The sequence below is a fragment of the Pleurodeles waltl genome, chromosome 6 (assembly GCF_031143425.1).
Source record: "Pleurodeles waltl isolate 20211129_DDA chromosome 6, aPleWal1.hap1.20221129, whole genome shotgun sequence".
NCBI classification, from domain to species: Eukaryota; Metazoa; Chordata; class Amphibia; order Caudata; family Salamandridae; genus Pleurodeles; species Pleurodeles waltl.
In genome coordinates this window covers 1,197,626,460-1,197,639,800 of record NC_090445.1, presented here as the reverse complement: position 1 = coordinate 1,197,639,800, position 13,341 = coordinate 1,197,626,460, and the positions used below count along the sequence as shown (strand labels likewise).

The 13,341-nt window shown below is 45.5% G+C and overlaps 1 protein-coding gene across 1 annotated transcript in view; it reads right to left on the bottom strand.

Annotated features, from left to right (window-relative positions):
* The window catches only part of CCDC110 (coiled-coil domain containing 110), a 63,669-nt gene extending 50,838 nt beyond the window's left edge, over positions 1–12,831 (bottom strand). The window contains exon 1 of the mRNA XM_069240494.1: positions 12,641–12,831. The gene's annotated coding sequence lies outside the window, so the exon portion shown is untranslated. The remainder of the gene's footprint in view (positions 1–12,640) is intronic.
* Between the last annotated feature and the right edge of the window lie 510 nt (positions 12,832–13,341).

The window sequence follows — 13,341 nt, the reverse complement described above, 5'->3', positions numbered from 1 at the left end:
GCCCTGTCGGGTTCCACGCTGGATAGGGAAGGACTGAGATGTCACTCCAATAACCCTCACTGAGGCTCTAGAAGTGAAATGCACACTATGGACCCAGCTACGGAATCTATCCCCAAAACCAAAATGTGCGAGGGTCTGGAAAAGCTAGGGCCAGTGAATTCCATCAAATGCCTTCTTGACAGAATGAGAGCTTTTTTCTGGGATCTATGGAACTAGTCTAATAAGTGCAGGATGTGTTTGGTGTTATCTGCGCATTGCCTGGTGAAGATAAATCCCACCTGGTCCAGTTCACTCCGGCTTTACATTAGCAGATTGAGGCGATGGGCCAGTGCGCTGCCGGCATGCTAGTAAAAAGTTTAGCTCAATGTTGAAGAGTGAGCTGGGTCTGTAGGACCCACAAAGAGTTGGGTCTTTGCCAGGCTTTAGAATGACAGAGATAGGGCCTTCTCACATGGACTCAAAAAGGAAGCGAGTGTTCGCAAAGGAGTTATAGAGGTGTGTCATGAGTCATGGCAAAAGACCTTATCGAATTGTGAAGAGAAGCCTTCCAGGCCAAGGGACTTCCCTGGTTTAATATGGACAATGGCCGAAATTACATCTTCAATGCAGATGGGCTTCTCTAGGGCCTCTGAGTCAGATGAGATAACAGAGGTGAGCAAGCAATCCTCCATGTAATTCAAAAATTCTTTGGCGATTCCGTCTGCGTCAGCATAGACTGTTATAGAACCGCTGAAAGGCTGATACTATCTGTGCGTGCTTCATCAGTAGGTGTGAGTCAGATCCCCTGGGCCGAGCCTGCATGAGATCAGGCCAATAAGCAGTGTGCAACCATACAGCCACATTGATTGCTCCCTGAGCAGAATTTGTGCTTCTGATGGGCCGGTGCATACTAAGCTCTGTCTAGATCCAGGCGCTTTAGTTTTTACAATGCTATTTCTAGTTCCCTCCACACCCTGGGTGCCCCTGTGTGGTTATATATGTTTTCCCAATCCAAATCTTTGTGTTCTATTTGCTCTCACTTCTCCAGACGGCTATGGTTATCGGACGCCAAACTCACTATGAGTTCCCCCCCATATCACCAGTTTCAGCACCTCCCAAAGTGAGGCAAGAGATGTCTCTCCATTATTATTGTTGTGGAGGTAATGGGCAAATACCTTACGGAGGGATTCAGTCGTGGGTTGGATAAAACTCTCCCTTAGGCACCAGTGTGATGTACTATACTGTCAGGAGTCAGTATGGGCTACCAGGGTCAGGGTTGCACGGTCCAAAAGAGATCTGGGTGCGATTAAAGCGTTGCTAACACGGGCCCGAAGTGCTGGTGTAGCTAAGAAGTGGTCAATGTAGGCATAGGTTTTGCGGGCGGCGGAAGAGAAAGTGTAGCCTTGTGTATGGGGGTAAAGCAGCCGCCAGACATCTTTGAGTCAGCAGTCATCAAACCATTGAAGTACCTGGGGCGAAAAAAGGCTCCAGCCAGGTCAGAACGCTGGCCAGACTGGTCCCAATCATTGTCCATCACTGGTTACACCAGTATTGCAGGGTCTGGTGAGTGGAGAAAGGGGGCGAGGGCCTCAATCAGAAACCGCTCTTGGTGCTTATTAGGTGTGTAAATGTTAGCCAAAGTAAAATAGAAGGAGCCCAGCTAGAGCCTATAAGATGTCCGTAACTTCAGCTTTTTGGGACAGCATCTTGCCCTTCAACCCTTAAGTGGAAAGGATTGCCTCCCCCTGCTTCATGGAGTTAGAAGACCAAAGCTGGTGGGGAAAACATTGAGACTGTGATCTCAGTATATCTTTGGGAAGCAAGTGAGTCTTCTGCATGAGGCATCTGACGCTGCTGGAGCGTTCTAGGAGGGACGAAATTGCTGCTCAATTGATAGAGTTTTTAAGGCCTCAGACATTGAGGCTCCTTATTGTAAGGTCCGGAGAGGTTTATGAAGACCATTGTATGCGCTGGAGTGGCAGTAAGGGGGTATTAAGGGAAGCAGCCTGGGTTAGTCATACAGTGTGTTGATCGTTGCAGCGTGCCTTCGAGTGTCATGAGTAGACCATGTAGTGTGAAGGAGTAGAAAACTACAAAATCAGAACCCATCGTCAAACAGGAACAAAACAAGTAGTAGCAAAAGTCCAAAATCTAGCATGGTTTGCATCAGGGACGTGGGCATAGCTTGGTGGGGCTGCAAGGGGGTGATCTGATCCTCGCACACACTGGAAGCCGGCTGCTGAAAGTACCCGTACAGTCAGGGGGAGGTCCAGTAGGTGATCTGTGGGAAAGCACTTCTATGCATTATTGTGGGGGTGTCTGTGAAGCAGAGGAGTGTCAAGCGCCCAGAGGAGAACAATATCCCACCAAGGGATCATCAGATGTAGCTGGAATAGGCCGGGGGGAACGTGGGCAGGCCCAGCTATGCCAGGCCCAGTTCCTGAGCCTGTCCGGCCCAGGTGCTCAGATCTCCGCACTGTTTACTGGGCATGTTCCTTACATACTGAAAGGTGGTGGCTGGGGTGCCAGACACCAAGTCGATGGTGGTGTAGAGATCCAAGAGGGCAGCACTGGTGTGGAGCGGGTTAGTCAACCTCCGTAGGGCAGAAAAGAACACAAGCTTTAGAGTTCAGTCAGCAGGACGGTCTGGGGGTGCCCAGGTGGGGCCGAAAGGAGTTAGTCTTTCATTGAGCAGGCCCTGCAGGGTGGGTCCCAGGTCTACTCCATGCCCCCTGGTACTGAATTACATGCCGCAAGTGGTCTGCACCCATGTATATAGACCTCACCCCTGCCACGGGGCCCACCACGCTGATCTCTGTACTTTCACCGGTTGCTGGTGACCTGAGCCCAGGATGGGTAGCAGACACCCCAATAGGAGCTCGTGGGGCCTCTTGGCAAGGTTTCCCACTGAGACACTGTTGCTAGATGTCGCGTAGGTAGGGGCCCCAGTCTGTGCGCCAAGACACTAGCATGCAGAGACAAGGCCGGTTGTCGGCTGGGTCAGGTTGGCTCTCTACCGGCGGCTCCCCTGGAGGCCCCGTATTGTGCCCAAAAAGAACTTGGAAATGCTGTCAGCATTGGACCCCTGCCCCTTGGAAAGGGGTTGGTCCAGACAGATTCGATGTGATGCAGCTCCTGGGTGTGGCCAAGCAGGCAAGTATTCGGTTTGGGCAAAGCGCGACAGGTCAGATGCCTGCCAATTTCTCACAGGGGGCGCGCTGCTTGGATTTAGTTGAGAGGCTGTTCCAGCCATCACAGTCCCACCAGAGTCGCTCCCACGGCTCCTCCAATGTGTCTGTCCACCGGGCTGCGCAAAGTAGTGGTGGCCATGGGCTCAGCACTCCTGCGGACGAAGCTTTGGAAGTCCTGGATAGCAGACAAGCACAGTGTGCGACTTACTTTGCCACGATCTCTGCCACTCCCAAATTCTAGAGGTTTAAACAGTTATTTCTTTAAAACTTAAAAAAACAAAGGTAAATCCCGTGAAGGAACTAAAGATTTAACTACAGAATAAGCAGACAGAGAAACTCTTTAAAAGACGGGATGCCAGACCATCACTATCCCCTAGATTGTCCCATGGCTCCCTAGAGACTTCAATCACTAGATTTGAAAAACCTTCCCAAACAAATCAAAAGAAGAGATGAAAACGTGCAATCTAATGGAAAATCGGACTGTGACCAATATCATCTCAAAAATACTCCCCAATTATGAGTATAGGACTTAAACATGGAAGGACTACAATACATTAAAATGGTTTCTGCTAGGTGGAGGGGAAACCCTTTATTTTTCAACCTTTTCCTTTCAACTCCCAAACCCACAAAGATATATGTTTTTGAAGTGACTGAAATATCGGACGCCAAGGAGAGGAATCCAGGGGATTGTGCCATAGGCGAGCATTACTAGGCACTGCAACAGAAGGAACCAAAACATTTGAAGCTAAATGGGTACTATCACAATCACCTCTTGATTTCCTTACTGATCCTTTCAACAACCTGGTCATAACCTGAGGTGGACAGAAGGCAGATACTAGCTCTTGAGGCCACTCCTTTGACAGAGCACCCTCACCCATGTTCGTTTCACTGGATATCAAGTGCAGAACCATGAAGTTGGAGCACTGATCTAGGACGCACAAGTATCCATGAATTGAGTCCCAGACTCTTTCTAATTGTCTAACAAATTGAAGGAGGCAGAGAGAGTCCCAGACATGATTGACACACTCTGCTTAAATGATCTGACACGTTGTTGTCTGTTCCTCTGATCTAAGTTGCCTCGAATGACAAGCTGCTGCTGTCTGAAGGACGAGAAATGTTTTCTTCTTTAAATAGACCTTGCATTCTTTCTTCCAGCTCAGGACCAAAAAGGCGAGCTCTTTGAAAAGGCACATGAAGAGCAAATGATATCTATAAAGCATCCGTGTACCAGCCCTTCAACAGCAGGTCCTTGCAATTCTAGATTATTGATCCTTCTGTAAAATTTCATACTATCACAACATCAAAGGAGATGTCAAATAGAGACTTTATGTGCCTTTCCCTCTAAAAGGAATTGCCCTTTCCTTCCTCTATTGCTTTTGAGAGATGTTCAAAGTCATTGAACCGTTCCTCAAAATATCATGGAAGAAGAATATTGAGGACAGAATATTGAGGGGCAAAAAATTGAAGGTAAGTGCATGTAGGGAAGTATAGATTTCATATTCCTTTCTCCACATCCACATACCTTGAATACGTGTTTGCCACATAGGTTCATATATGTGGAGTTGGGTATAGAAAACCTAGACTAACTTACCTTCCATATTTTTGGGATGTTTGTCCTTGATGTTGTCTCCTATCAATATTCTGAGATCGATATTCAAGGAACACATCTTTCAAAATGAGTGAGCAATATAGGACCCAGGGTTGACAGCCCAAAGAACCACGAAGAATGCAAATAAGAGGGCATATTTATTAAAAAACCATTTTGCAGCGCTGTGTGATAGGGAAAGGCCAGGGCAGGAATGTGCCATATTTCACATAATATGGCACATTCCTGTCTTTTCCCTGCGCTGGTGCACAATGTGCTGCCTAGTGCCAACAAAGGTACCCTTGCACCATAGTGCAAGGGTGTCTGTGTTGTAAGCAGGGTTGTTTTTGTGCAGGAAGGGGCACCTTCCTGCATTAAAAATCCTCTGAGACATTTTCCTCTTTCTATATGTGCTGCAGAATGTAATGATAATATCTTATGCAATGGAGGTTACTTCCATGAGTCTCCCAACCAGAGTCAATAGCAACAGAATCTATAGAATCTTAGCATGAGGTTCAAACAGTTTCAGGGTGGACCCAGGGGCCATCTTAGGGATTCTTCTGCTCTCAACTATCACATCTCAATGCATTTATTTTTGCGCATAGGTTGTTTTACAGGACAAGCGCAATGAAATTAGGAAAGAATGGCAAACAGTCCCTTCACAGCACCACTGATATGCCCACTCATCATAAATTATTGACTTGGAATGTACCTAAAAATGAGAGGAGTCCATGTGTGCTAATAAGTACCTTCAAGAATACGTGAAGGGGAAAAGTATAGGCCACAGGACATTTATCTTATGCATTTGGAAAGAAAATATGGGTCTCAGCAGCTATCCCATTCCAAGAGAGGAGAGTAGTGGTGGACCCGGAGGACTGTAATTTGTTTGTCGAGGGACTGTTGGAAGGACCCTAGGATGATTGTTGTGCAAATGCTTTTCATGTATGTCACTCTTAGCATGTCTACAGCAAGTGATGTTGAAACATGTAGACAGAAGGTCAGTAGTGTTTGCTGTACTATCTGAGGTAGGGTGATTTACAATGTGTCCTTGATGTGGACAAAGATAGATCCTCCCAGACCCACGATTGGAAATACTGCATGTCCAATGCACACGCCAAGTCACAATTTGGTGGGAAACTGGAATTTGAGGATTGTATGGAGGGCCAAAAGCCCAGGTTCCAGCGAGCACTCATTCAATTCCCCAACACTTTCCCGCCATACTCGTATCGATTGATTCTTAATAAAGCCTGAATACATGCGACAGGTACATACAACTGAATATCTCTGTCTAACCATACCAGACCAGATTACTCACATGGGGGCTAACCCATAATGAACATTCCATCTTGCCGTTTACAAGCTGCCAGCCTAAAGGACACAGCATTCAAACGAGAAATAGGGGAGGTTATTGATAATTATTTCAGGGAAACTATAAATTCATTAGGCAACAAGGGCATAGTTTGGGATACATTCAATCTAATCGTGAGAGGGTAGTGTATAAAAACAGTCAAAGGTGTCAGTTACACCCTTATACAATTATTGGATGTGTGTGAAGCTCTACTTAGCAGTCTAGAAATTTTAGTATAACAGACGTCAGCATAGAGCCAGAATTATTAAAGCAGAATGTCTTGGGCTGCCACAAAGGAATGTTTGTTGTGTTTTGCTTACAAGTCATACGTCCATGTGTGTCATTTAAATGTCGCCAGGGGGCGCAAATGCGAAACCTGACTTGAGTCTTGTCACTGAACTTGAGACCCCTGGCATCAGAGAGTCACAAAAGCAGTGCTTCTGTGAAAAATTGTAGCTTTTTATTTTCCACTCATTCTCAAGCAGTTGACTTGTTGGAAAGCAACTGACCTTAATGGACAGTTTCAGCTGAAAAGGTTAAACTTTTGCCATTTGTAGGAACCTACCCAGGTGTTTCCAAGCAGCAAGGTAGCAGGCCTCTCTGACCCCAACCACCATCAAGCATGACCTTTGACCTGATGGGGTGAAGCCTGTGTTCCCGCAGATAGGTGTTAGGGGGGAAGGAAAGATGTCTGACCCTTGCCCATAGCGACCACATCCCAAACCTTTATCGTCGTGTGGGTGATAGGGGAAGAGTAGAGTCCCCATGCCTTTTGCCATTGGGGAAGGAAGTTGAGTAACTGAAATGGCTTGGTCCATAAAGAGCCAGTGTTTCTCCGACTCTGGTTGAAGCCATTCGAGCAGGTAGAGAAGCTGTGCTGCCTGGTAGTATTTCTGGAGATCTTCCTTGCGGTGAGTGGTAGCTCTGATCCCAACTCATACAGGGGTGTTGTCCCACCCATATAAATCTGTATATGTTGTTCTGCAGAAGGGCAACTGTGCAAGGTGTGGGGGAAACAGGAAGAGCCTGATAGAAAAACAGAATCCGCGGGATGACCACCATCTTTACCGCAGAAATCCTACCCAGCCAGGAGAGGCAATATGAAAGAAATGTATTGAGGGTTGCGATGGTTTGCATAAGTAGAGTATTATAATTACAGACCGCTTGGACTCTGCTGTTTTGGCCAGCTGTATGCCCAAGTACGAGATTAAATCGCTCTGCCACTGAATAGGAAATCGTTGCACCAGGGTGGCCATCTCTCCCGTTAGGACTGTGAGGTTAAGGGACTGGGACTTGTTGACATTCACTAAGAAGCCAGAGTCTTCCCCAAAACGTCCCAGCTCCTTGAAGAAGGCAGGAAAGGCCGTAGCCGGGCTGTTGAGGGTGACAATCACATTGTCAGCATAAAGGCAAGTTGTGTGTTCCTCCCCACCTAACCGGACTCCAGTTATGTCAGGGTCATCTCGTACTCTCTGGGCAAAGGGGCTCCATATAGAGGGCAAAGAGTAGCGGTGACAGTGGGCAACCCTGACACATCCCCCTACTGATAGTATAGGGAGTGGATGTTCATTCATATGGACTGAGGCCTTAGGGAAGCTATAAATACTCAGTACCCAGTTATGAAAGCGCTCTACAAGCTCAAAGTGTGATAGGGTAGACTCCAGGTATGGCCAGTAGACTGTTGTACGCCTTCTCAGCATCAACTGAGACAAGTGTGACAGGTCTAACGGAGAGATGAGCTTTCTCTAGGATATGTAACAACCTTTTGGAGTTGTCACTACACTGTTGATGGGGGGATAAAGCCAGATTGGGATTGAGAGATGAGCCCCGACATCAGGAGGTTAAGACGTGATGCAGAATGCTCATGAAGAGTTTTAGATTGTTGTTCAGGAGGGATTTGGGTTTATAAGACCCACATTGATTTGAGTCCTTCCTGGGTTTAGGAATGACAATAATAGGGGCTGCTAGCATGGACCGGGAGATAGAACTGGGACCATCAAAAGAGTTAAACAGCCTGGTGAGTAGAGGAGTAAGTGACGCTCAAAAGGTTTTATAAAAAAGAAGAGGGGAACCCTTCGGGTCTGGTAGAGCGATGGAATTTCTGTCCTCCTCAATTCGGATGGGCCATTCAAGTTAATTCGCCTGATTGGGTGTTACGCTATTGACAGTGGCCCCTTCCAGGTAGTGTATTATGTTGGTAGGTGAAAGTGTCTGGGCAGTGTAAAGCTGTGCACAGTAGTCTCGGAAACTCTCCGCTATTTGGGGATCTTCAGTGACCTCAGACCCATCCTATCGGGCTATAGTCACAATTCTGTCTTTCAGGTGCTGGGCACACAATTTGTTCGCTAGCAGTCGGACAGTTTTGCCCCCCCCTACATAAAAGGCATGCTTTAGGAGCAGCAATGTGTATTCAGCTCTATCAATGTCTAGCCCCGCCAGCTGTTTTCGTACATCTGCAAACTGCCCCCAGACCCTAGGCGCCCCTGTACAGTTGTGTACACGCTCCAGTTCCTGAGCTTGTGCCTGGAAAGAGGAACATTGTTCCTTCCTTGCTTTGTTTTCTGCCACTGTTATGGCGATGAATTCCCCTTGTATGACTGATTTCATAGAGTCCCAAAGGAAGGATAGGGGGGTCTCAGAATGGTCATTGTCTGCCAAGAAATTTTGGAGCTTGGTGTGGACCTATTTCAGGTTTGCCTAAGAAACTATCTCAGAGACGCCAGGGCTGATATGCACGAGGACGCAGATGGAGGGGAATCTCCACTGTTATGGCAGCGTGATCCAGCAGGGATCTAGCCACTATGCCACAGGTCGGGAATAGGAGATGGAGTTCACCAGAGCCTAGGAAATGGTCAAGCCTATTCCCGAACACTTTAGACTATATATGGTACCCTTGCAGCATGTGATCTATCCTTCTGACAACATACTGCTTTATCTTAAGGAACAAGATGCTCAAATACCAGAGACACTGCAAACATTGATCTCTTTCTCTGTGACTGAACTGATGAAAATCATACCTGTTCCCTTTGCATGACCAAGTGAGTCAGGGCCGGTAGAGACTGGATCCGTCTCTGCTACAATTGGTCCTGTCTGTGTTTAAATACTTGAGTGCAGCCATACCACTATGAGAACCACTTAAGAGAAGGGAATATCTCAAGAACCATGCAACCATTACAAGATTCTATAGCATTTTGTCATTGATGTCAGGGTGGTGTTTTCTAAAATGAACATGCTACCAAGGTTACAATAATTCCTTAACACCAACCCTAAAAATACTACCTAGAAATGTCTATATGTAATAAGATATTAAGGAATAAGAGTATTGTCAAAACTAATAGGGAAAGATGGCTGACGCCAATGCAATAGGGCAGATTTGACTCAATTACCTATGAATATTATTACATTGCAGAGCAATAGCAATATGGGTGCTAGGTTCGAATGATCCTGAAGCAACCCCACTGTGAACAGCTGTCACTCCAGATTTATGGACTATTGTGTTCAGCAAAAAACCTAGATTAGTGTTGGTTAAAAGCAATGCTAGCAACAGTATATTAGACTGAAAGGGGAAAGCTTGGCCTACGCTCAAGAAATACCATTAGGCTTCATGAACGCATGTTTGGGACTCATCTGGAGATGACCACTGACTTTCGAGAATCCACCTCATGTGACACCATGGGGATAGGTACTATATACAGCAGGAAGGAAGATTGTTTCCAAATTGTTTTTCTCAGATAAATCACTCTTTGGGACCAGTGGCTTCCAGATTGCAAACACATGGAAAGGAGGCACTAGGCAGAGAACTTAGAGAGGAAGACTGGAGTATTGAAAAAGAGTAAATCACTAGGGTGTCTAGAAACAGAAGATTGGAACAGATTCCATTTTATTACACAGACTATGCCTCACGCCGCAGAGAGTAAGAAGAATATTTGGAACAGGTCAAGGAACCTTCCCCGTCATTAGCAGAATGCAGAATTCAATCATATTGTGTGTGTGTGTGTGCCCTGTTGTACAGACATACAGCTTTGCTATAGTAAATAAAATAAACAGGGCATTAGAAAATTAGTAATGAATGCACAAGATACCTGTTTGCTGATTATCTTCCTACATGGGGAACAATTATGTATAAATCTGGAATAATGGATTTGATGCTTATTTTGGCCATAACAAGTTAGTTGTGTACTGGAAAGTAGCTGAAACTCCCACAATTAAGGCCTGGAAAGCTGGCCTGTCGAAGTGGATAACAACTGAAATAGTGACCCGCTGCACCATAGTTGCTATGACTCCCAACAGAGTTAGACTTGAGGTTTGGGAGAGTGTGCGGGAATCAGGGGTGGCTCCTCCATTAGGGCGGAGGAACATCACCCCCACTCCTGTCAGCAGCAGAAGCTGCAAACTTTTCACTACAAAGGGATAATAAATTAGGTTTATTATCCCTTCATGGTAATAATAAATTAGGTTTATTATCCCTTCATGGTGAAAAGGGCGGGCCATGGAGGTGACGGGCAGTGAGGGTAGTGCACAGAGCACTCCCCTCAGAGCTCATGTGTGTTTGGCCGACCGTCTCGGGCCGGCCAAACACACACGCGCACAGGACTCTCTCCAACTCGGCACTTTGTTGCTGGGTTGGAGAGAGCCTGCACAGGCTCCCAGTCTGCCTGGGAGCGCCTAGCCAGGGCGCTCCCAGCCAATCCTGACACTGCTCTGAGCAACATCAGGAATGGCCGAAGGACAGGCTGGGAGCCTGTGCCTGCCTGCAGCAACAACGAGGGAGAGAGGAGTGGTGCGGCAACTGAGGAGGTACTTTTTTTTTAATAATTAAAGGTTACACCCCCCACCGCGCGCGCTGCACCCACCTCGCCCCTTTACAGGTCAGCGAGGCGCGACTGGTGGGAATTCTTTCTTGGTGATATAAATGTAATACCTCCCAGAAGGGCATGTCCAAAAGAATGAATGGCATTTTGATATCCCATGAGGTGAGACAGAAAAACACAAGCTGTCGTTAATCAGCAAATACCAAGGACAATGTAGAAAGATAGGGCCAGATGTAATAACATTTTGCGTCATGAATGCTCATAAGTATTTGGAAAGCCACGCAAGGGACGAGTTGTGCTGCTTTGCGTAGCTTTGTAAAGAAACGTAAAGCAACACAGAAGCTTGCACTGCATTGCATTGCACTTAATTCTAGGAGGCATTCTATGGGTGGAACATGGTCGTTCCTATGAATTTCATACAATCCCAGATTTACAAAAGTTTGTAAACCTGGGATTGCATGAAATCGCTACGCCTCCCAGAGGATGGTGTAACGAAGAAAAAAATCTTTTTTCTCGCCTTTAGTCTTCTTTTTATGTGTGCTGCATTCTGCAGCACCCACAGACAGAGGAAAATGCATCAAGAGATTGTTTTTGTGCAGAAAGGTATCTCTTCCTGAACAAAAACAATTCTCCTTGTAGATGCAGGCACCCTTGCACAGCGGTGCAAGGGTGGCTACGTTTGCGCCTGAAATGCGCCAATGCTATGAGAGAGCAGAAGTGTACCATATCTTAGAAGATAAAATGCATTTTTGCTCCCTCACTTTCATGCAACACAGCACTGCAAGTTGCCTTATTACACTGTGCTGCGTGAAAGGTTAGTAAATCTGGCCCCTAGCCTGTTGCAAATTGGTGAAGTATGTGATAGAAACTTTACACCTGGACCTGTGCACATTCAGGTGAATGACCCTTCAGGTGTGGTGGGGGACTTTTAACAGAGCTGGAAGTTGTACGTTTGTAAAATATTGATAAACCATGGTATCTGGTAACTTTGAATCCATAAGGGATACAATATTGCACATACCGATGCCCTGTGTCCAAAGAGCAAAATGAGTATACAAGACAGAGCTATGTCAGCTGGCAATGAGAACAAAACAACCCATTTGAAGAAAACGCAGCAATTGCTGCTTTGTAATAATTCCTGAATACTGACTTTCCTTTCTTTGTTATATTGCACAGCTTGAAGTACTTTCTTCACTTTCGGTCTATTTTCTATGTGAAATACGCTCTAGTTTTTTTATTTTTGAGAGAAAATACTAGATTACCTTTCTGATACTTTGGAGATATGGGCTCTAATTTAAGTTTCAGATGCATTGAAAGTAATTTAGAGCAATTTAGTCCAGATTGAAATGTAGTACTGGGCCGCTATGCCTGCAAAAACGTAAAATCCAGTAGGTTTTCAGGTTCACGTCTTTGGCAACCTTTGGTTATCTCAGTGTTTCCTGATCATGTTTAATTTTACTATTCGGTGGGTTGACAAGTCCGGCCATATAAAGACCAGTTCCTATGTAGTTCTGTGATGATGTTTGCATTAGTCGATTAAAAAATACTTCAATATAAATCTGCTGTGACAATGGCAAGACGTTTAAAACTCGGCTTCCTAATTCCTGCAAACTGAATTATTTTATCATCTGAGATTGCTTTCCTACATCTCATGCTCTTTTTTGTTAGTTTTCACGAAAAACATAAACGATCCAGTTTTGGTAAAATATCAAATTAAAATGCGCACCTTTAGCCTGTTGGACGGCCGCTCCTCATTGCAGTACTGTCTGTTTTCTCAGTTTCTCCGAAATTACAAAGCAAAACTGGTGTTTTGGTAGAACAGAAATCCCTTTCGCAAATGTAGCTCATTTGCACTTGTCACTGCAGCCTGTGTGTTTCCTTTCAAGCTTGTGCCAATGGCGCAGTCTGGAAGCTCAGTTTCTCCTGTGCTGGTCTTTGTAACCTGTTTGCGTCTGAACAGAGGGTTTTGCCCCAAGCCAAATTCTGTATTTATGGCCTCTGTAAACACCATTCTTTGGTTGCTAAGAAACAATCAACTGTCACGCGTTCAGCGTGCTTTCGACAGAAATCTGTGGTATTTATGTTTAAAAATGCACGTTCCATCAAAGGCTAACATTGTGTGCATTAGTGTATGTTTTCAAAAACGTAATGCTCGATGGAAACAACACACATTCAAATCCAGTGGAATCCTGAAGATTACAAAAAGGTTAAAATCAAATCCTGTTCGGATTAAACCCACGAGATTTTGGTGTAATTTTTAGTCGTTAAATCAAAATAGTTAAACTTTAAAGAAGCAAAACAAAAGTTGTTAAACTGATTACAGAAGGTTCGTTCCATGTGCTTTGGGTCTAAACGTCATAGCCTCTTCCAGAAACATTCGGTTTAAAATGTCTGCAATCTCCAGGCGAGTGACTAAAACAGAAGATC